General features: G+C 42.9%; 1 protein-coding gene across 3 annotated transcripts in view; it reads right to left on the bottom strand.

Moving 5' to 3' along the window:
- Positions 1–23,286, bottom strand: part of CYFIP1 (cytoplasmic FMR1 interacting protein 1) — a 122,159-nt gene that overhangs the window by 96,493 nt on the left and 2,380 nt on the right. The window lies entirely within an intron of this gene.

The raw sequence follows: 23,286 nt of genomic DNA, 5'->3' as shown, positions 1-23,286 counted from the left end.
GCTATCTCACACTTAAGCTGTGATTAACATGGATGCAGTGGCCACCAGGGAACCTGTGCTATTCCCTCTTTTTTTGAAGGAACCCCCTCTTTACCATCCACACATTCCTTTTTCCGAAAGAGCTCTTTCACAAAAAGGCTTCTTCCTCGTAGAAAGAGGTTTACTAATGTTGGAAAAACACCTCTATTTTTTCTATTTTTTTTTGAAAGAACGTGACTGCCATTTTTCCGAAAAAATTCTGCAGTGTAGGATACCCCAGTGACAGTAATCTTAGGAGTCTTGTAACTAGAGTAGGTATAAAACTGTTAGACAAAGTGCGAGTTCTAAGCGGATGATGCCCCCTAATGGCTTGTTCCATGATTTCCTACCGTTACTATCACGAACTCAGCAATCATGGGAGAATTAAAACGCAGACATGGTGTCAGCAGCCATCAGCATTTTAAACAAAATGGTATGTAGAGCTACTCTGGTTAATGACTTAAAAATCTGGTGGCCATCTAGGGTCTTGTACACACCAGCCCTCCTGCAGTAGATACTGCAAATGAATCTGAATTGCTCATAGCAATAGGAAATTTTATGGTTCAGAATCCTAGTGAACGCTGAGTACCTGTAACATTCTTCTATCAGTACAACACTGCACCATGTTGGATATTTCTGTATATAACTTTTAAATCAGACCAACTGATTGTACACACAAGGGTTAGTAGACAGCATGAGACCACTAGTTTACAAGACAAGGCTGGGTGGTCCTTCCTCTAACCACAGTTTTTCTATTGTCTCTTTAAACTGGAACAATTTTCAAGAAGCAAAATTAACATGTGCATCTTACAAGAGACATCATTCTGGGCCTACCCATCAGGCTGAAAACACAGTGGTTCCCTAGGGGTTCCATATTTTTGCAGTAATAAGATATTATCACTATTTAATATTTATATAGCAGCTGCTTCTGAGCATTATAGAGCCCTTTGCCAAAATGCATTATTCCCCTTCACAGAAAAGAAACATGCACATCTAAGTTTACTGACATGCTAAGTATCACAGTAAGTCAAGTGGCAGAGTCAGGAACAGAATCCATGACTCCCAGTTCTTTAATCACTAAACAACATTGCTACCCTACTTTCCTTTGCATAACTGACATTTCCTCACCAGTCGCTTTGGAGAGATTTTCATTACAGCAAGCACCTTCTTTAAAAGAAAATAAGTAGCTCAGCTGACACAATCAATCTACAAAGCAACCAGCTTTCTGTTTTCTGAGACTGATCAAGTGTCCTGAACAACAATCTTGCAAACAGCCTGGCTTTTGTTCCACTGCGATTCCTTAGAATGCCAGTGCACATCCAGTTACTGCTGTACAGTGATGTGGATAGAGATTCACAAATCCCAAAGCCAGAAAAGACCATTCTGATTAGCTATTCTGATTTCCTGTAAAGCACAGGCTATAGAACTTCCAAAAAATTTTCTAGAGCATGTTTTTTAGAAATGTGACCACTCTTGAATGAGAAGCCATCATGTCTCTCAGTAAATTATTCCAAGAGTTAATTATGCTCACTGTTAAAAAACTGTCTTATTTCTAGTCTGAATTTATTTGGCATCAACTTCTAGCCACTGGATTATGTTTTTTTACCTTTCTCTGCTAGACTAAAGAGCCCATTATCAAATATTTATTCCTTGTGTAGATACTTACAGTCTAATCAAGAAAACACGCCGTAAAACAGAAGTGCATTCTGAAGCTACCATACAACTGGCTCTCCCTCCCCAAAGCTACTTTTTGACTGTTCAGAAAACATGCAAATATGTGATCATGAATTCCTCTTTGGGCTATCCCCAGGTAAAAATTGCTCTGACTCTAAACCAGGGGTGGGCAAATGGGCCTCCGAGGGCCAGATCTGGCCCGCCAAGTAGGTTGATCCGGCCCATGGAGGCCCTGACACTCCCCCACCCCAAGCCAATTAGGAGCTGGGGGCAGGGAGAAGCACACAAAGTTTCTTCCGCCCTGCCAGGAGCATGCAGTGCTTTGATTGGCCTGGGCGTGGGGAGCACAGGAAGTCTCTTCCTATCTCCAGTGACACAGGTGCCTAGTGGAAACCTTGAGGGGGGGGGGGCAAAGATGCTCCCCCACCCCCAGACCAATCGTGGTCTGTGGATTGGGAAGCCTGGAAGCATCCTGGCCCCACCCCTTCTGTTTGAGTCCCTGCCCCTTCTGCTGCAGCCCAGGGCCACCCCTGCTCTAAACTATTGATCCAGTAATTTCCTGGTCGCCTGGTGAAAGACTTCTCATATGACTGGATCAGGTTTCTTTCTTTTATTTTCTTTTTTTTTTTTTTTTTAATTCCCTCTTTCTCTTCATTACATGAAACCAGGAAAGAGCAATGTAATAAGATTTTTTTTTTTTTTTTGTGTGTGTGATAGCTCAGGACAGAAAACAAATGAAGAAGTGAAATAAATAGAAAACAAAGAGTGGGCTGGCACTCAACATGTAAAATATTGTTTTAGTTTGGAAGTGGAAGGAAGAATGAAAAGAAACAGATGAGATACTGATAAAAACAAAACAAATGTGTTATTTCTGGGAGAATTTGGAGCCAAAAAATTAAAAACTTTGCACACAGTTTAAAATTCTGCTAAATTCTGCATATTTTATTTGCCAGAATAACACAATATAATCATGCCAGTTCCAATATTTTGGTAAAATATTTCAAAATACCCATTAGCAAGTGTGTCTGTAACAATACAGACAACAAAAAAGATTCAGGAAATGTCAGTTGTCTGGGGCTCCAGTTGACACTCCCAAGCATGGCTGTCAGCCAGAGCCTCAGCCATGGGCACGGCTGACATCTGTTATTTCCACCAAAAGGAAGCGTTTTGGTGGAAATCAAATTCTGTTGGAAACATTAATTCAGCACAAACTCTTTCTTGCACAGTGGCACAGAATTCCCCCAGAAGTAAATGAGTGAATAGAACTTAGCAGTGATCTCATAAATACCTGTTACTGTTGGAAAAGTACAGAAGGCAGAACATGGATCTTTCACCACTTGGGAATCACATTCAAACCCTAGGCCCAAAGCTAGCAGGTTTTGTAATCAATTTATTCACATTAAACTTACTGAACAATTTGCAGAGCTTGGTTAAAAAACAAAAAAGGTCTACAACTAGAACTACACAGTTTATTGGGAAACTTGCACAAAACCTGTCTGTCTATCCCTAACTCAGGGTATTTCATTAGCAAGAGGTTCAGCCACAGAATTAGATATCTAAAGCAAGGCTAGAGTCCTATGCTCTAGCGTTGCTGGCTGAGCTAATGTAGCTAAACAGTCATACAACTTATTATTCAAGCAGTTGAGCAGAAAGAGGAGTCCCATAAATAGCTCAAAATAAAGTCTCAAAATATACTTTCTGAAACTGTAGGAAAAACTACACTAGAAACGAAACTTTTTGATATCTATTTAAGAGGAAGTTATTGCTGGAAAAAATAAAATAAAATGTTGACAGTAACAGTTCAGTTTCCTCATAAAAACCACAGACAAATAGCTCCGAACTAAGAAAGGCCAGGCGCTTGACACTTGTTTGTGGCTCCAGCACTAAGAAAAAAAACACAGTCTCCTTGATCGCCCAGATGTTTTGTTTCAACTAGAACAGTCACATTCTCCCAGGACTGATTAATTCAATAGAGAACTCTCCTCTTTACTCCACTCTATCTTCAGACTAAATATTTTAGACTGTTGACTTAAATTAAATGTTTTCAAATGTTCATTTTACAAAAATCCACCCAAAGCACAAGCAAAGGAAAAATCTCCCCCTCCACCGCCCTTCTGGTCCATTGCCCATTCAGAGTTTTGCTGGAAAAAAAACACAGGAAAACATGTTTTTCAAGACCTGCACTGCCTGATTCTACAAGATAAACTTAAAAAACAACATATGTTCTGGTAGCACTTTATAGACTAACAAAACATGTAGATGGTATCATGAGCTTTCGTGGGCACAGCTTTCTTCCGGTTACCTGAAGATGTGGGCTGTGTCCACGGAAGCTCATGATACCATCTACATGTTTTGTTAGTCTATAAAGTGCACCAGATCATTTGTTGTTTTTTAAGTTTATCCTGTATAGCGACCCCCTGACGCTTCTGATTCTACAACAACAGCCTGTGTGCCTGGGAACTTCAGTTCTCCCATTTGTCAGATGCTGCTTCAATTTCAAATGTTCAGCTGCTTTGGAGGTGGCAATTGCTCCATTTTATGAATGCAAAACGGTATCGGAGTGTTTTGTTCTGCTGATCTAGATACATAATGGACTGTAATGCCCCCATGAATTAAATATTTTTGTTCACCACTCTGTCTCATGCTTTCAGTCTCAGTAAGAGAATAAGATGCGTATGAGCAACAGGCATCTTCCTGTTTAACTTTGACAAGTTTGCAGATTTTGTTAAAGAAAATTGACACTTCCTTCCCATCAGCAGTTAACAAGTGAACCAAGCATGAGTATCTGGATATGACTTGTGAACAGCTGATACAGGGCTCAACTACACAAACAATCTCACCTGATCAGCAGATTGCATGGTATGAAGTAATCCCCCCTGCCTCTCAAAGTTACACTATGGCTTGGTCTTCCTCTGTAGATGAGCCAAAACTGTGTTTCAACTCTGGTACAGAACCATGAACAGAACCTACATTCTGTGCCCTAAGTTACAAAGGACGGGCTCATCCAACTAAAAGGAGGTATAGGTAGGGAGCAGTTGAGGCCTGTGACATTCAGGAAGACATGGTGGGTGGGTGATGTTGTTAGCAAAGGGATGAACTGCCACTTTCCCTCCTACCTCTGGGTAGAGGTAACTATTTTTGGGAAAGGGGAACCTATTTTTCACCACAGTAACTTTTGATTAAAAAACTACCTTCCTCACTATAGACCTCCTCAATATTTGTCACTCAATGCAGCACACAAACTAGCTCAACTAAAAAGATGAACAGTAAAACACATTAAAAGTTACCTACAATTATTGTTTTCAAACTGGACTAATACCTTCAATAGGCTGGAAGTGTGTGTGTGAAGCTAAGCACAGCCTCTTGTGAGTGGATGTTGTTCCTGAGGAGAGGAGAATACTGAGATTTTGAAAATTTGCTAAAGCAGGTGGATTATTATCCCACACTCACCTAGATATAAAGGAGATGGAAGTGGCTCTCAGTTGAGAAAGGATCTAGGATGTGATCTGTGCAGTTCTGATACAGAAACCTTAGGAACAGCTTGGGAAAGCTGCTTGTACTGAACTTTGTTAATAAAACCAAACCCTAAACCCGGAGGGGACAGATTCTGAATCTACATAATGAATTTTGAGAGCAGGTTGGAAAAGGTACTAATCACAGGGTAAGAGGTTATTTTTGTTCTTTCCTTCTTAGTTATGTATAGCCCCGCTGCAGGTGTGTGGAACCGTGTTACCACTAAGATTTTCAGTGGTTAGTTACACAGTTACACAATTACCCACTTTTTAACATCTCTACTATTTACAATTAAGATGATAAGGCTGGAATGTAGATGAGATGAAGAGTAAGTTGTGCGTGGACAAATCATGATGTATAGGGACAAGTTCCCACAAAGCCACCAAGCCAATCCCAGAACGTGTAACACAATCTAATGTGTTAACAGACAGAAAAAGAAGAGGGGGGCTGCGTGCCAGTTTGTCAGTGGAGACAGAGCTGCAGCAGCCCAGCAGGGGAAGCCTGTTTGGGGCTGGGGCCCCGGCAGGTTGGCAGCCCAATTGGGGCCACGTGCCAGCTGGCAGTGGGACTGGTGCCACACCAGCAGGGCCAAGGCTGCCAGCTGCCGTGTCAGCAGTGGGGCTGAAGCAGCAGTTATGGCAGCCGGGTCAGGGCAGTCGTATCACCAGCATGCAGCAGTGCCAAAGGAGCCGGTGGCAGAGAAGGGCGGCAGGCTGTCAGGGCCGGTGCCAGGGGACTTTCCTTGGTCCAGCAAATTCCCTCATATGGGAACACTCAGGTCCCGAGGATGTAACTGGACCAGTAAGGTCCAACCTGTATGTCCTAAACCCACTCATTACACTCAAGTCTAATCAACTCACCATACCTTTGCTGTATGCCAAATAAAAATAACCACCTGACAAAATCGGGAGTCAAACTAAGCTCTCGGAAAGCAGAGTGGGAAAAAATCTCAAAAGGAAGCCCAGAGTAGTGGTGCCGTGTCTTGGAAAAAATTAAGTGAGCACAATTAACCTCTGGAACAACTTACCTAGGGACATGATGGATTTGTCATGTGTTTAATCAAGATTATACAGCTTTCCAAAAAGACATGGTCTAACTCCAACAGAAGTTATGGGCTTGAGGAAGAAATTACAAAGTAAGGTTCTTTGTCTTGTGTTACAATCATCTAGTCTGACCTGCATAATCATCCCTTCTGGTCTTAAAAAAAAAAAAAAAAAAAAGTCTATGAATGTATCGTTATTTAGAGTCTTTAAACTAAGACTGAATAACTTTCTGAAGAGATGCTGTAGTTCAGCCTCAAGTTACTGGGCCTGATAATCTTACCTATCAGAGAAGACTAAACTCCCTCCACTGCAGCAAAAACCGGATGAAATTCTATGGCCTTTATCATACAGGAAGTAAGACTAGGTCAGAGATTCTCAAACTGTGGTCCATGGATCACCAGTGGTCCACAAGCTCTAGTCAGGCGGTCCATTAATAATTCCTTCTAAGGTGCGCTCCTGGGCACCCACACCAGAGAATGAAGAGCTGCCCATTTAATCTTTGGAGCTGTGCAGGTGTGGCTCGACTAATTAGGTGCCTGGATCCTGGAGAAGACACACATGTAAGGTTAGGTGGTGGCCTTCGGGAGAAGAGGTGGAAGGGAGCAGTGGGGCGAGGTGGAGGAAAGAAGAAGTCGGTGGGGGAAGTCGGATGGGGTGAGGAGAGAGGTTGGGAGAATTTAGGATGTGCAGGGCACCCACAGCCAGAGAAAGAAGTGACTTTCCTCAGCTCCAGGACTGCAGTCCCTCATTCCCAGCCTCAGCTCTGTGGCTGCTACGGCAGGGGAGAGACTCCCTTTTCAGCCCGGGGGCTGCCACAGTGGGTGAGAAAGAACCAAAAGCTGACAAATATAATAGCCAACTTGCCTGAATTTTGCTCACAGACACATCCATTGCTTCAGAAAGGTAAGACTACCAATGTTAAAACATGAGTTTTGTGCTTTTCTTGGTAGAGCTTTTATCCAAAGTGCTTTGGAATAGTTAGCTAATGGTGCAGACATTTGGAAAGGTCATTAAATGGTCCACTGAGACCCTCAGCAATTTTCAAGTAGGTGATAACCACGGGACTAGATGAATATAATTGTCTTTTGAAAATCTTTTTTCTTTTGAAAATCTTAAATCTTTAAAAAGGTGAGGGCCATCAGAACAAGCATATTCAGGAAATACAGAAAAAAGTAGACTTGTTCCTTGGTGATGTACAAATTTGTACTCCCTAGCGAAGCATCATTTGGATCAAGATCATCTCCTGGGATAAGACTGTCAGGTGACCATTTTTGCAGCAGACAGTAAGGTTCACCCCTTAAACCAGGCATGTCCAAAGTCCGGCCCGCGGGCCAATTGCGGTCAGTGTTCCGGTTTAATACGGCCCCACAGGTAATTTGGCAATATCTATCTTTTATGGCCCCCAACGAATCCATATGTATTGAGATGAATACATTGTAAAATCTCAGTTAGTCAGTTGGTCTAAATCAGTTATAAATATATTTGGACACAACATGTATACTTGGTGTTATGTTCCTGTTCATATTTTTTGAACTTAAAAGTTGACGGACAACCTTTATTACCAATAATATGTAATGTACTTTACAATGTTCCTGACATATATTTCAGCTTCCTGGATTTTTTTTTCATCTGGCCTTCAGATGTGAAAGGCAGAGTGATTTAACACCTGTTTAGATTTGTCATCCATGTGACGAAATGAAAAGTATGCCGTTTGCAATAAACTTTGCATAAAATAGTTAATTTGCATTTAATTTTAATGGTTCAAAGAATGTCAGGCAAAATGGTCGGCCCTCACGCATGTTCACTTCATCAAATCTGGCCCTCTTTGAAAAAAGTTTGGACACCCCTGCCTTAAACAAAGATTTCTAGTGAGTTATTTATTGATGAAAACAGCTTTTGGTTGGATAACACAATGACTGAAGAAGTTAGTATATGGGATGTTAATTCATTTCATATTATGGTAATCACAGTTCTCCATTAAGAAAAATTACTGAAGGTAAGTATTTCACAAAGAAGACCGGAGCAAAATGGTGCACAGTGAATATTAGGCAACTTAAAAAATATGACACATTCCGTAGACATCAGTACTTTATCCAAAGCACATGTATCAGCCTCCATTACTATAGTATCTGAGCATCTTATGACACATCTATGCTAGAAACTAAATTATCTATATGAGGTTGATTTACAGCCCACACTACCCTGCTTGGGGCGGTAGCATCCTCATCAGCAGCCCTTCTGTGGACCAAAGAGGGACAGCATGGGGTTCTGAGAACTGGGTGTCTCAGCTCTTCCAGCAACTATATGTCAGAAGCCTGGTTCTCCAGGTCCAGGAGTGGAGGCGGGAGGAGAAGCCACCTGAGGCTTTTCACTTGCCCATTCCCAGTCAGAAGCAGGCTCCATTCTCACTCAGGCTCCCAACCAAGAGCAGGGTCCAGATGCCCAGCTCTTCAAGGAAGGAGGGGAGGGGAGAGCCAGCTTTCTTTTCAAATTTACGGCAAGGGCCATGAAATTGATAAGACAGGCAAGCTGATGTTAGTAATGCAGGGTCTACAGAGACAGTGAGACGCCCTGACCATGCCTCTTGTGGAGGTGGCATGATCACGTCTCTGTAGTAGGACACTTACCTCAGCGGGAGCAAGGCTGTAGTGCAGAAACTGAGGCCCAGTCTACACTAGACAAGGCAGGCGTAGCTGAAATCGCCTTACCTTAACTAAGCCACACAGCAGGAGGCTGATGGGAGCACAAGCTCCTGTCAACTTCCCTTACTCCTCACAGAAGGACGAGTACTGGACACCGGCAGGTGCTGCCCTCAGCGTTCAATTTATGGGTTTACATTTGACCTGCTAAATCAAATGCTAGAAGACCGGCCTTCAGGAAGGCGGGGGGAGGGACGGGAAGGAGTCAATCTTCTCCCTCGTACAGACATGCCCTGTCACAATAAGTGTCCTTATCTCAACCTAACTGTGTAGTGTAGGCCAGGCCATAGCCTTTAATGTATTTATCTGACCAATACCACTGTGAGGCAGGAAAGTGCTATTATACTCATTTTACAGCTGAGGTACTGAAGCATAGAAAAACTAAGTGACTTGCCCAAGATCACACAGGAAATCTATGCTAGGGCAGAGAACTGCCTACAAAGTCCTGGACTAGCACCCTAGGGGATGTGAAAGGTTAACTGGTGGGGGCTGGAACAGTTCCCTACCTGGCATGGGTAGGAGGCTGTTCCAGCATTGCAGGGCCCACCATGGGCAGGGGATGCTCCAAGATATGACTTTTTTATAATCACCTATTTCACTTTTTTTTAAAAAGGCTGCCCTTAAAAAAAAAAAAAACTTGACAATTTGATACATGCTTATGTCCTCAGTGGGTATTGATGCTTTTTACTATTTCAGGTTATACAACTATTTTCTTCCCCTCCGAACTTCAGAATTCCTTAAGTCCCCATCTGCAAAACAGTCTCTGTATCTGTGGTATCTGTATCGAGATTTGAGTTAAGCTTTAAAAGAAGTATAAATCAGAAAGCCAACCATTTAGATCGCTGTAGTGCAAACAACCTCCAGGACAGGAAGTCTACGAACTTTTGAAATGAACCAATGCAAATACAAACTTCTGGGGAAATACCACAATGCAGAATTGCATTACTTGGTGTTGTCTGTACTCAGGAGGAGGGACTGAAAACCCTCACTCGTTGTAGGCCAGATAGAGAGTTTATAATAAAATCTACAGCTTGTCATTGTGTAGAGTTGCTTTAACCACACACAATGAAAACCTTTGCCCTGCTCCCTTCCATGAGGCAGATGCCACCTCCGCAGCTCCCATTGGCTGTGATTCTTGGCCAAGGGGAAACTGCGGAGCCAGCATTAGGTTCAGAGGTAGTGCAGGAGCTTCCCTGATCACATTGAGGGAGTCATGCAGAGCCAGGGCAGGCTGCCTTAGCCCCAACGAACTTCCCACTAGTCTTTTGAAAAAGCACCAGGGTCCCTTTTTGACTGAGTGTTGTGGTCAAAAACTGGATTTCTGGCAACCCTACTGTTGTTCTGCCCTGGAGAAGCCATAGATGGAGACTGATTTACAGAGTTGAACTGTACTCCTTTCTCAGAAGAGCAGAGAAACTACAACATGGTTTGTATGTTCCCCAATTTAACACTTCCAGACAGAATGCAGGGAGAGGCAGGGGAGGGGCAGGAGAAGCCCCAACAGAAAGAACGCTCACTTCCCACCATGTGCAGGAAGTGGTGGCATGGTATTGCGGCTTATCCTTCTACTCCTTTGCATAGCCACACATGACAGGACATGATCCAGCTCTTTATAAGCAAGACTTTAAAACTGGCAAGAGACCCAGAAATATGCATCACTAAATGCACTAAATGTGAACTCTGCCTCTGAGAACTGTTTCTTAAACACCACTTGTACATGTTACACGTCACATTAAACCCAGAAGAGCCTCAGAAGTTTTGATTTCAAAATAAACATTGAATTTGTAACCCAAATAAAAGTAATTAGATCACCTGAAATTTTTCCAATATGAATTTAAAAAAAATCCATCCAAAATACTGTGCCTGAATATACATATCACCAGGGTTTGCTGGGTGTGGGTTGTTGTTTTTTTAAACAATATTACTTTGTATTTTGTGGAGGAGAAAAAACTGTTAAAGGGTTTAAATGTCATAAAATTAAAATTTCAAGTGTCCAGAAACATTTCTTTCACCATTCTGTTACAAATTGGACAACAAAACTGTACATTTTTGAAAACCATGCCTGAGCCTGCAAGCCTTTATTCATTTTTTTTGTTCCAAGTAAATTAAAGATGAAGTTAGTCTGCTTTTTAAAGAGTGCCTCCTGTAGGATTAGCTTTTCCCCTCTCTTGACATTGAGGAAAATTATCTCAGTTTCACCTGAACCAGAGTAACCTCAGCCTGGATGCACATACCAAAACTATAACTGCATCACCTTCAATGAATTCCAGTGTAAATTTGCATGGTATTTTTTAAAACAGTCATATCAAAGCTCACCAAGTGCTGGAGGAGGACGTAACATAAGGGAGGTGCTTATGAGACTGGCAGGGAAAAGACAATTGCCTTTATATAACTCTTACTCAATAAGGAGGAGATGTTTACTCCTTAGGAGTTTGCTGAGTAGGGATGCATTTAAGCAGATGTTTAAATGCTCTGCTGAATTCTGGGGCCTAAGAGCCATAGGGCCTAATCCTGTTCAGACTGAAGTCTTTGGAAATGTTGCCATTAACTCCCCTGGGAGCAGGCTCACTCAAGGCAGCAGAGAAATTTGAGTTTATTGGAGAATTTGTTTTATATCAACTCAACATTTTCAAACTTTTTCTGTTCCATTTACTAATTGGTTTTTCTTTTTGTTCATTTGTTGGGGGAGGGTTTAACTGCCTTTTAAGAAACAAATCAGTTAAAGTATTTGCTACAAAGACTTAAAGTAACTTTGCCTCATCTTATATGATGATGTTCCTTATCAAAACAAATGGCTAAAAACCACAATGACTACCAAAAGTTAATGTTTCTTCCAGCCAGTGTAGTGGGGAGCAAATATTAACATCCATTGCATGGAAGACACTGGATTCTAGAATTTCTCTCAACTTTTCCACAAAGAGGTTACATGAGCTCTATTTCAATTTAAAAGAAGCCCAGTTGAATGTGAACAAACATCTTACATCTCTAACAATTTAGATTAAACAGAATAAGATTTAATTTAAAAACAAACTCTCATTGTTATCCACAGTACTGCACAAAACAGTAAAAAAGTTTTCTGATTGTTCAGACAGTGGAGGCCAAATTCTGCAGCCATTACGTTTTCATTTACAATTCTCTTTTCTCTCTCTCTCAGTGCCTGGGACGACAGAAGGTTCTATGGAGAGAGAGGAATATTCTAATTTGTTCTTTTGTTATTTGAGTCCTTCTTTGTTTCTGACCAACAGATTTGCATAACTTGAAGCAACAAGGAAAAAACGCTCACACATCATTCCCCTGTTTAGCTGACTGAAGTAAAAACAAAAACTAGAGAACAAGCAGCAGCTGATAGGGCCTTTATGCAGCCGATTTTATACACAGTCAAGCCTTTCAAAAAGATAAGTTTTTGTTTCAATCTGTGATTGTAAAAAGACTGTTTACACCAGCCTGGTAGCATGGCAACAGCCAAAAGAACTGTCACATGATGGAAATGATTAGCATGGTATCAGGCTAGGGAGAGTGCACAGCATGTGGAAAATACTAGGGGGAGTGAGTAGTGGCTGCTCCAAAATGACATGCAAAATAAAGCGCTGCTTGCATGCCCAACCACTCCAGGGGTCAGCAATGTGTCCCTACAAAGAGACAAGTGCCTGTGGTAAAAATTGAGAGATCTGTGATCATTTTTCAAAACACTGAATGACTGAAGCACATGACCTTCCCGCCCCCAATGTCCGTCATGAAGTACAATAATTTTGTCAAGTGTCCATTGTGAAACATGATGGTGCCAACCCCGAACCATGCATGATTTTTAATATATTTATTTAATTAAAATTTCCTTTTAGAGCTGCTAGCCTAGCTACCAATCAGCTTTCTGTATGTTGTGGGTAAAACCACATATCCTCTTGCGAGTGTTTTCGATAGTGTAACACACAATGTGGTTTACAACACCAATAAAACCCCCATTTATTTTCAAACTCATATTGGGACAGAAAAATCTGTACCAAACTAACCACACATAGCTGTTGACATTTTTATTATTAGTAACACATGGAGCAGCCATACTGCCTTGGGCTCTTAAGGGTGAGTCAGTGTTAAGCTATTTTGGTGGGAGACTAAAGGACCATTTGAGTGACCTATAAGTTTCAATACTGCACTTTCCTCCCCAGTCAGTACTAGAGATGCCTGGCCCATTAATGGTCCTGGTTAACCGCAACAACCCCTCCCATCTCCCACGTGCTCTGCATTTAAAACTCAGACTGGCAGGCTGGTTCTGTCCAATTTTTAAACGAAGAGCATGCAGGGGAGCTGTCTGTCACCCTGCACTGATGCCTCTGACACAGAGGCAGCAGCGTGGACTGCATGTGGGAGCCAGTACGTGCAGGGAGCTGGTTTAAAACTGTACTGACTGCTGGCCCCACCCATGAGAGTTTTCAAATAATTGTGTAACCGCTAAGAATTGTTGCAGTTACACAATTACTAAATTGTACTATTTTTAATATCCCTAGTCAATAGTGATCCAATAACCCAGTACAGATTAGCTGGCCACTGTGTTGCTAGAACGGCTGTCACTTAGCAGAAGAGGCAGACTTACTTTACTGACCACTTGTGGTCCAAAGCACCCATCAGCACTTGTTGCAACAGTAATGGTATTAAGCACTATCATTCTCATTACAGCTCCAACTACATATAATATTCTTCATTTCCTATCCACAACTGTGGCAAGCTGCTGAACAGCTGTTTCCCATTCCACAGATGGCTGCATTTCAATAAAGGCAGAGCAAGCTCTACAAAATATTATTGGATTCTTCAGGAGGGCAAAGTCCTATAAGAAATGTAAATTTGTTCATGTTCAAAGCACTTTCTGGAAGGTAGAGAATAAGAGGATTTGGGGGAGGGGCGGTTGGGGAAGAACTGTCATCAGAAATTGAGTAAAAAACCTTAACATGTCAATGTAGCAATTAAAAGTCAATGTTTGTACCACACACTTAAATTGCAGAAAAAGTAAAGGGATGAAAATAAATATTTATCTTGCATAATCCAAGGGTGTGACCATACCTTTCTTACATAAGTTACGTGCCAAAATATAAATCATAGTGGCAGTGAAATGCTCAGCTGTTTTGGAATGACACAACCCTCTCTAAAGTCAGCAGCTGTCCCCAGAATCACTACAGTCAGAAACCAATTCTCATAAATAATTCTACATTATTCAGAGAACTCCTAAGAGAAGTCTTAAACTCAGTCGTACTTGCTATACTTGTTCCTTTACTATCAAATTTAGAAATTTTCACCAAAAGGCAATTCCAATCTATCAGAGGCAGCAGTGCGGGGTGGCAGCTGGTCCACAAGGGGAGCTGAGTTAAAAGGGGAGCCGCGCAAAACGGCTCCTGCCTCCCCTGACTCCACTATCTTTGTGGAAGGCAGCACGGGAGGGCAGGCGGCTCTGCGGAGCCAGCACACAGAGAGAGCCAGCTTAAAAGCTGGCTCCCTGCATGTATCAGCTCAAGCCTGCCCCACTGCCTTTGATAGAGGGGCAGGAAGGGAGGAGGTGCATGTAGTAATTTGGATTAACTGATCAACCCAGGCTTACCAGTTAATCGTTTACATAACTATGCACTAACATCCCTAGTTCCCAACCTATGGAAAGCAGTCCCACAGCAGTCCTTTTCTGGGGCACACTTGTGTCTGCTCTCCCTGAGGAGGTTACAAGTCCAGCTTCCCCTAAGTGGTACTATACAGCATCACTCACTGAAACACCTACAGAAGGAGTTTTCAACCTTTTTTCCATTCCATTTCCTAAAATTTTTCAAATGAAGCTGTGGATTACTATAGAAATCTAGACAATCCGTGGACCTCCAGTAATCACAGGTTGAAAACCACTGGTCCACAGCAACAGTCTGGAAGAAAGGCAAGCAGAAAAGAAGAATAGACCCAAACAGAAGTAGTAAGGGAGAAACAGCTCCAGCAGGTTGTGAGAACAGTTGAGACACACACACAGCAGGAGGAAAAAGAAAGGGAAATTAAGAGGACTAAGATGAAAAGACGAGACTACTGGAAAAAACCAGCGGGGAAAAAAAATACAAGAGATGCAATGCGTCACGATGGTGAAAAGCTTTCAATACGATATAGAACAACAAAACTAGAATGAGGCAACTTATGGTTAAGCCTCTATGAAGCTGTATCAATTAAATTCTGTTCTGTCCTCCCCTCTCTCTTCCATTTTAACATCACGTGCATTTTACCAATGACATGGCAAATACTGCCGTGTTTTTGTCACATGCACCAAAGAGAATTAAGAGAAAACTAACATTGAGCGGGCCAACAGCTACTGCGGACCCCACAAAGAGGTGGGGCCGAGAGCAGAAGAGGCAGGACCAAGGCTAGTCAGCACTTAGCACAGTCCAGACTGCAACATGCCCCCCTCCCAGCCCTTAGAGCCATACAGAATGGCACTCTGGAGTAAAGATGTTAAGAACTAGTCGATTATCCAATAAGCAAATGCTTATCGAATAGTCTGTCAACTAGTAGAATCCCTCCCTCCCCCCTAGCTGCCTCTATCAGATAAAGGCAGCAAAGGTTGGGGGAAAGAAGGGGTACTTCAAACCGCACAATTGAGCTGGGGATCAGCTGTGCAGCGCTGCCACTTTGAAACCTCAAGGCAGCACTTCAAAGGGGCAGCTGATGCACAGCTGATCCAGAGCTCAGCTATGCGGCACTGTCCCTTTAAAACGCTGAAGTGCCATGGAGGCTCTGCACGGCATTTCCGCAAAACCCGGGGTCAGCTGGGGACTGAAATGCAGCGCGGAGCCTGGGATCAGCTGGGGATTCTTGTACGTTTCAAAGCAGGCACAACCGTGTGCAGCCTGGAGTCAGCGGGACTTCCCTCTGGCCCTGGGAAGTACGTGGAGTTCCACATTCCTCCTTTGAAAGGTACAAGAGCCCCTGGTGGGGCTCTTGTACCTTTCAAAGGAGGAATGAGGAAGTGCCTATCAACTAGTTGAGTAGTCGATGGAAATTCCATCGACTGCTCAACTAGTCAATTAACCGCATTTTAACATCCTTACTCTGGAGCTCCCAGGGTAATTCAAAGGGGTCTTGGGCCCCTGCAATAGCAGCAGCAGTTGTCAGGAGCTCCAGGCCTCTTTGAATGGCCGGGCCCCAGGGCAGTTACCTCCTTTACCCCCCTCCCCCGCACCCTATTGGACCTGAACATATTAATTTTCCCTTGTGATGCTTCTCAAAATATGAACGCAGGTCTGCAAGAATTAAAAAAAGCTAGTGCACCAGCTCAAGCCTACTCAGCCACCTAAGACTCTAACAGCCCATTACTTGAAATAATAACTATGAGACTTCACTTGAGCTTTGAGCCTTAGATGCACACAGCGGAATCCATCTCGGCCATAAAGAATGTCCATGCTACTCTGTCAAAACTCGAAACAAAAAACACACCCACCACCACAGAGGGAGCTGTGTTTCTGAAAGCCAAGCTATATTGAGGGGCTGACCCTTCCTCAATCACATGCATGTGATTTCTTTGGACCGGCTCAGTCTTTTCACAGTTCAGATTCCAGCATTCCACTCCGATGGCTTTTTGATCACTGAAGAGGAAGGAGGAATAAATCTGCTTTCTATTTTAAAATAAAAATGTCATATTAAAATTAAGACTCCTTTACTGGATACTGATTGGTCCCCTTCGTTTTACATTCAACTGCTGCATTTTTCTCCTGTGTGAACAGTTAGCAGTCATTTCAAACTATACAACTATGCCATAGCCATAGGACAAGATGATATATCTGAGAAAGAAAGGCAAGCAGGTCCTTCCTAATGTCAGTGCAAAAAAGGCTTTGGCAGATGAAGACTTTCCATAACACAACATCTAGTTTACAGTTTACTGAGACAGGAAGAGAATCTTTCACTGTTGCAGAAGGCAGCTGACTAATTTGAGCAAAGATCTAACGTAGTTCACACGTTTTAAGTTTCCATCCCTTGCTGAATCACCCAACAGATCGCATATGTGTAAACACACACACACACACTTTACAGAATCATAAAAGTTAGAGATGGAAAAAGACCTATCAGATCAAGCCCCCATCACAGCAGGATGATGATACTCTGATGTTTCTTGGTTGGTCTTTGGGGATATATACTTGAACTCGTAAGTCAATTAACAGAGAAACTTCCTTGAAATCTCAGAGCTTGTCTATACATGGGATATTTAGGAATAGCTACTGCACTTTAAATTCACACCTTACTCTGAATTAATTTTCAACAGTGGGCAGTTGGCCTGAGCTTCAACAGGAGGGTTAGACCAGACAAAGATCCCTGTATGGAAGAAGACAGAAAGACACCTGTTAAACTAGCTTGTTTAAAGATCTGTTTTCTCTTAAATTCTTTTGAACTTATTTTAAGAAGGCTGTCCGGTCAATGTAATAGCTCCTGGAGGGAACAGAACAGCAGATACTGAACCTAAGGTCGACCAGCTGAGCTACATCATAGTTAGTACCAGGGGAATGCATCCCAAGGCCTGACTTAAGAATGAGAGAATTACAAGATGCCACATGGAGAGAGCTGCAGTACCAAACACGAGGAAGACCTATGTCTTTTCTTTGGTAGCAGCAAACAGGACTGAGAAGCTACAAACATCTCCTATGAGGTACTCTGCACCAACACTGGTATGCTTGGGAACTTTCCCCATGCGCTGACTCTGGTGAAAGATAAAGGGCTGTCTCCATAAGCAAACGCTTGAGCCTCACCACTCTTAGTCGAGCAGGGCTTGAATCCTTTACATATTTGACATCTGTCACTAATGGGAGATTCTCCTAGCAGTTTTAAGCCAGCGATCTACACTAGGGCTGTGTCTAAACTACAAAGTTCTATCGGAAAAAGATACGCAAATTGCGAACTGCAATTTGTGTATCTTTTTCTGCTTTTCTTCCGAAAGAGGCTTTTCTGACAATTGGCCCATCTACTCTGGGCCAGATGTCAGGAAAAAAGTCTCTTTTGGAACATCCCTTCTTCCTCGTAGAATGAGGTTTAAAGGGATACCGAAAAATTTGTTCAGAAAAGCAGACATGTTCCTTGGATGTGGCAGAGCTTTTCCAGGATAGCGGTGCTGACCAGCAAATGCTTAGTCCAAGTCTGGAAGGACTTGGATTCTGGCAAGCAAAGCATCATTTTGGTTCTGATCCCTAATACAGAAATGGTAAAAAATGACCTAAATGAAAGCTATCATTAAAACTAGTTAATAACTAAATTTTAACAGTATTGGGATATAAATATACAAGGATTGAGGGAAGTACTTGTCATGAGCCTGAAATCAGTCTGATAAATCAGATCTAAGTATGTCGACTTCAACGACCTTATTCACAGGGCTCACCGAACTGCGGCGAGCCCCGCTCGCCAGCCACACTGTCCGGCGATCTGTGCATGCGCAGATCGCCCAAACACGGCTCTTCCGGGTTACGATCTACTCACCATGAGTGGGTAGATTGTATTATTTGTCGAGCCCTGATTATTCACATGATCTAAGTTATGCAACTTCAGCTGACAGCTTGTGGTAGTAGAGACAGGGCCTCAGATCAGGAAGAGTCAAAGGTGCAGGTAACTAAGTAACTATGACACTCATCTCTAAGGTCAATTATATTATTGGCCTGTCCTTATTTACAATTCCTCACAATGTACTGGTATCTGATACTTTTATTAATGTACCATTCACTTCCTTTCAAAATTTAATTAAACAACTTTTTTTCCATTACCATCTTCTTGTAGAGAGAAATTCTTCTCTCCTGCAAACTGAAATTGTATTTATCTGAATTTATAGAACTCTACCCGATAGGGCAGCTATCCAGGATGGATGTGAACAATTAGTCGACTAGCCGATAAGCAAATACTTATCATATAGTCAACAAGCTAGTAGACTAGTTGCTTCCCCCCCTCCCTTGCTTTGCTGCCTCTATCAGAGAAGGCAGCAAGGGGCCGGGGGCAGAGAAGGGAGTACTTCAAATCGGTAGCGCCGCATGGAGCCGAGGGTCCGGCCCCAGGCTTCAAGCAGCACTGCTGCTTTGAAACACAGCATGCAGCCTGGGGCCAGCTGGGATGTCTGCAAGCTGCACATGGCATTTCAAAGCGTCACATGGAGCCCTGGATCAGCTGGGGACTCCCAGGGTTTCATGACCCCAGGGTTCGTGAGGCGCTGATGCCAGGCTCCCCATGGTGTTTCAAAGCAGCAGTGCTACCTGGAGCCCAGGGTCAGAGGGAGAGTCCCCAGCTGATCCCGGGGGTCCCCACAGCGCTTTTGCCTTTGAAGTGTACACTAGTCACTAGTGGCTATTTGGCAGTTGAGTGTGGCTAGGTGGCTTGAACATAGAATCCTAGGGTTGGAAGAGGCCTCAGGAGGTCATCAAGTCCAGCCCCCTGCCCAAAGCAGGACCAATCCCAACTAAGTGATCTCAGCCATGGCTTTGTCAAGCTGAGACTTAAAAACATTTAGGGATGGAGATTCCACCACCTCCCTAGGTAACCCATTCCAGTACTTCACCACCCTTCTAGTGAAATAGTTTTTCCTAATATCCAACCTAGACCTCTCCCACTGCAACTTGAGACCATTGTTCCTTGTTCTGCCATCCATCACAACTAAGAACTGCCTCTCTCCATCCTCTTTGGAACCACCCTTCAGGATGTTGAAGGCTGCTATCAAATCCCCCCTCATTCTTCTTTTCTGAACACTAAGTCAGTCAAAATCCCTCCGCCTCTCCTCCTAGGTCATGTGCTCCATCCCCCTAATCATTTTGGTTGCCCTCCGCTGGACCCTCTTCAATGCATCCACATCCTTATTGTACTGGAGAGCCCAGAACTGGACACAATACTCCAGATGGGGCCTCACCAGTGCCAAATAAAGGGGAATAATCACTTCTCTAGATCCGCTGGCAATGCTCCTCCTAATGCACCCTATTATTCCATTTGCTTTCTTGGCTACAAGGGCACACTGTTGACTCATATCCAGCTTCTCATCCACTGTAATACCTAAGTCCTTTTCTGCAGAACTGCTACTTAACCAGTCGGTCCCCAGCCTGTAACAACGTTTAGGATTCTTTCGTCCCAAGTGCGGAACTCTGCACTTGTCCTTCTTGAACCTCATCAGAATTCTTTTGGCCCAATTCTCTAATCTGTCTAGGTCACTCTGGACCTTATCCCTGCCCTCCAATGTATCTACCTCTCCCCCAGCTTAGTGTCATATGCAAACTTGCTGAGGGGGCAATCCATCCCCTCATCCAGATCATTAATAAAGATGTTAAACAAAACCAGCCCTAGAATCGATCCTTGGGGCGCTCCACTTGAAACCGACCGCCAATCTGACATCGAGCCATCGATCACTACCCGTTGGGTCCAACAATCTACCCAGTTTTCTATCCACCTTACTGTCCATTTATCCAATCCATACTTCCTTAACTTTCTGGCAAGAATATTGTGGGAGACCATATCAAAAGCTTTGCTAAAGTCAAGATATATCACATCCACAGACTTCCCCATATCCACAGAGCCAGTGACCTCATCATAGAAGCTAATCAAATTAGTCAGGCATGGTGAATCCATGTTGCCCTTGGTGAATCCATGTTGACTATTCCTGATCACATTCCCCTCTTCCAAGTGCTTCAAAATGGATTCTTTGAGGATCCCCTCCATTATTTTTCCGGGGTCTGAGGCGGACTGGTCTGTAGTTCTCTGGATTGTCCCTCTTTCCTTTTTTAAAGATGGGCACTACATTTGCCTTTTTCCAGTCATCCAGGACCTCTCCCGATCTCCACAAGTTTTCAAAGATAATGGCCAAAGGCTCTGCAATGACCCCTCATAGCCTCCCTTCTGGTACTCCGGCCTATCTGATAATCCGGTACCCCCTGGGTCCTAAAGGTGCCGGATTATTGGAAGTTTACAGTACTGCCCTGCATTCTCAAGCAATATAGTTATATTCCTCCCTACTCATCTGTCCAAGTTTCTACTTCTTATAAGCTTCCTTTTTGTGTTTAAGCTCACCAAGGATCTCCCTGGTAAGCCAGCCTGGTCGCCTACCATATTTGCTTTTCTTACTGCACATCGAGATGGTTTCTTCCTGTGCCTTTAATAAGGCTTCTTTAGAATACTGCCAGCTCTCCTGGATTCCTTTCCCCTTTATGTTAGCAGCCCAGTGGATCCTGTCCATCAGTTCTCTGAGGGAGTCAAAGTCTGCTTTTCTGAAGTCCAGAGTGTGTACTTCGCTACTCTCCTTTCTTCCTTTGGTCAGGATCCTGAAATCTACCATCTCATGATCACTGTTTCCCGGATTGCCATCCACATCTACTTCCCCTACTAGTTCCTCTCTGTTTGTGAGCAGCAGGTCAAGCAGCGCTTTGCCCCTGGTTTGTTCCTTCAGCACTAGTACCAGGAAGTTATCCCCAACATTCTCCAAAAACTTCCTGAATTGTTTGTGTACTGCTGTATTGGTCTCCCAATAGATGTTAAGGTGATTAAAGTCCCCCATGAGAACCAGGGCCTGTGATCTGGAAGCTTCTTTTAGTTGTCTGAAGTAAGCCTCGTCTACCTCAATAATGTGAGCATGGCTAGTTCACTACAGTTGTGGCTGGGCCTTGGGGCAATTACTCTTTTATCCTGTCCCCCCTCCCCGGTGATCGGCCTGGCCCCAACCATGAATATAATCATACCAACCCTCAGTCCAGTTGCTCCTGAACAGAAGAATAGAGAAAAGCTGGGTGCCACAGCATGTCCAGAAGGTTAACAAATCTATACGTGGCACAAAAGTTGGGGTTAGCAACTTCCAAAACAGAGGATCTCTCACAAATAATGCTCTGCCAGAAGCCCACTCTTATCTTGGAGGGGTCTCTAGCTTGAGCATCTTTGCTCTCCTTAACCGTTTCAGTATGTCACAGGGAACGGGGAAATCTCTGCAGCCCAAACCCTATTATCATATAAGAGAAGAGGCCAGCAGGAATACCTCACAGTGGCAGCAGCAGACAGGAAGAAAGGAGCAACCCAGAAGCAGTGGGGAAAAGAAAGCTGCTGTCCGCCTCCCTGCTGGTAAGTAACGTATGTGAAAGGGAAGCTTCACTAAAGACCCTCCAAAACCATTCGTTTACAACAGAAAATTAGGACAAGCCATCTCCCTCCATAAATACTCCCTTATGAATGGAGGGGGCAAGTGCCTCTAAAACACAAACAGCAAAAGCAATTTGATAACTTGGACAGTGTTATATGAATTCTACACTTTTCTGGCAGGGATGTGGGGGCGTCCAAGCAGTAACAACCCTCCTCCAAAAACACTGGACCACCAAGGATATCCAGGAAGAGGAAACAAAACTATAAATAATTTCATCTGTTTGATCTTTTTGCAGATAGCCTTAAACATTCTGTTTGAGAGGGCCTTTCCTTTTGCACACTGTTGTAACTTCACTTGTTATTTAACTCACTAGATAATCAAGAGTGGAGTTTGGGAATATTAGCCCATTTTCTAATGAAATGACATACATTAGTCACACTAGTTAGCTGGGTGTGACATATTACAGATGCCAATATCCCACTTCTCCCAGTAAGATGAGGTTTAGAAGGTTCAGACTTTCTTAAAACATTGATCTGGATACACAATCGCTTCTGCAATTTACAAATACTTCTGTAAAATCAATTTTTATATACAGATATATAATCAGTAGTAAAGAGCAAACAACATACAGAGAAGCCATAGATATTGGGGAAATCTTTAAATTTATGTTAGGAATACACTTTTGTTTAGTAAGGCAATGTAATATATATGTCTATTGAAAATTAACTGCAATATTTTGTCATGTCTAATCATGGTAAGAATTGTAAAAGCCATTCCTCAGCCTGAGTGAAGGTAGGTGTTTAATCCAGGATTTGCAAAGATTGGAGGATGGCAAAAATCTAATTTATCATCATGCAGAAATAAAGCTACATCATGAATATAGAAGATTTATTTACATTTTTTAAATCTAGAGGCTACCTTTGATTAAATGACAGAGGCAATACCCAAACTCCATTTCTTATATGATTATTGTAAGTATTTCCAAGGCTTCTAGTAAAAAATACTTTGCCCCTTTGGTTGGCCTTTTAAGAGAGGTTCACTGTATGTCATAAAGCATGAACTGCTTATAGTATACCTCCATGAGATAGAATTCAGAGATGTATGTTGCACTTTTTTTTCAAACCCATTAGCAAATACTGCAGGGCTATAACAAAGGCAGTGTGAGCTGCTATGTCTTACTAGAACATACAGGCTGTTAACAGACTTGCTGAACCACTACAGGTTGTACCTCCCTTAACCAGGACTCTCTGGTCTGGCA

Source organism: Pelodiscus sinensis, chromosome 1 (genome assembly GCF_049634645.1).
Source record: "Pelodiscus sinensis isolate JC-2024 chromosome 1, ASM4963464v1, whole genome shotgun sequence".
Lineage (NCBI taxonomy): Eukaryota > Metazoa > Chordata > Testudines > Trionychidae > Pelodiscus > Pelodiscus sinensis.
Note: the sequence above shows the minus strand (reverse complement) of the source record. Positions and strands in the feature narration are given on the sequence as shown.